This window comes from Limulus polyphemus, unplaced genomic scaffold (assembly GCF_000517525.1).
Source record: "Limulus polyphemus unplaced genomic scaffold, Limulus_polyphemus-2.1.2 Scaffold2189, whole genome shotgun sequence".
Classification (NCBI taxonomy): domain Eukaryota; kingdom Metazoa; phylum Arthropoda; class Merostomata; order Xiphosura; family Limulidae; genus Limulus; species Limulus polyphemus.
This window is the reverse complement of record NW_013667799.1, coordinates 209164-210197: the sequence shown is the minus strand read 5'-3', so window position 1 is coordinate 210197 and position 1034 is coordinate 209164.

Here is a 1034-nt window from a genome sequence, read left to right as displayed (position 1 = left end):
TATATATATATATATATATAAGCTTAGAACTTTACAGTGTCGTATTTTCTTTAAAAATAAATATTACAAAAAAGTTTTTTATATAACTTATAAGGAGTTTTCTTTTTTAGTGTGCAGTATATATATATATCATATATGATTAGGAACTAGATTATCTTTTTAATGTATCGTTTTGTTTTGGACCACGTGTTATTAGGTATTGCCAAATATTTAATTAGGTGGTATACTATGTAAAGTTCCTCTTAATTTTTTCAATATCGGGATCTAGATCAAAGGTGTGTAAAAACAATATTCAAAGGTGTGTAAAAACAATATATCTTCCATTTCCCATTAGTCACTGCCCAAAAGATCGTTGGTTCATCAAAAGAACCTGTCAGTTGTGTTGAACGACGAATCACAAATAATCTCTCTGAAACGCTGTTTATATATGTAATATAAGATTTTAAAAGTTTTGATTAAGACGTCGAAAGCTGGCGAAGCGTTAGAAACCAAAGGGAATTTTTTTTGCGTGATAAAAATCACAATCCACAATATTCTCAACAAACATTATTCCTATGAAGTGACATATTTTAAAACACATATTTATGCAATACAACCTACGAATTAACGCTCTTTGTGGCTCAAGAATAAGCTCGAGGGCTTTTAACGCTAGAACTCGTGGTTCGACCACTTTGGTGAGCACAGCGTAAATAGCCCATTGTGCAACTTTGCGCTCAAAAACGAAACAAACTTATTAATTATAATTCAGTTTCTTCTTTATTCTGTGAGCAAAAGTATCGTCCCGTCAGAGGTAAGACAAATCATACCAGGGTCACTTCCTCTTTTAGACGAACTTTAATTTCTCTTTTGCCTACTTTCAAATTCCATATATTTCCCCAAAAAAAAGGGAAAAAATATGCCAACAAAACAACAAATACATCTGAAAGTTATGGTGTTATCAGTCTGACAGCTGAGAGTCCTTGTTATATGGGAATATTTATATCAATAGGTAATTTTAATACTTTATGTATAAATCGTGAAAGCTTTAATAGGAT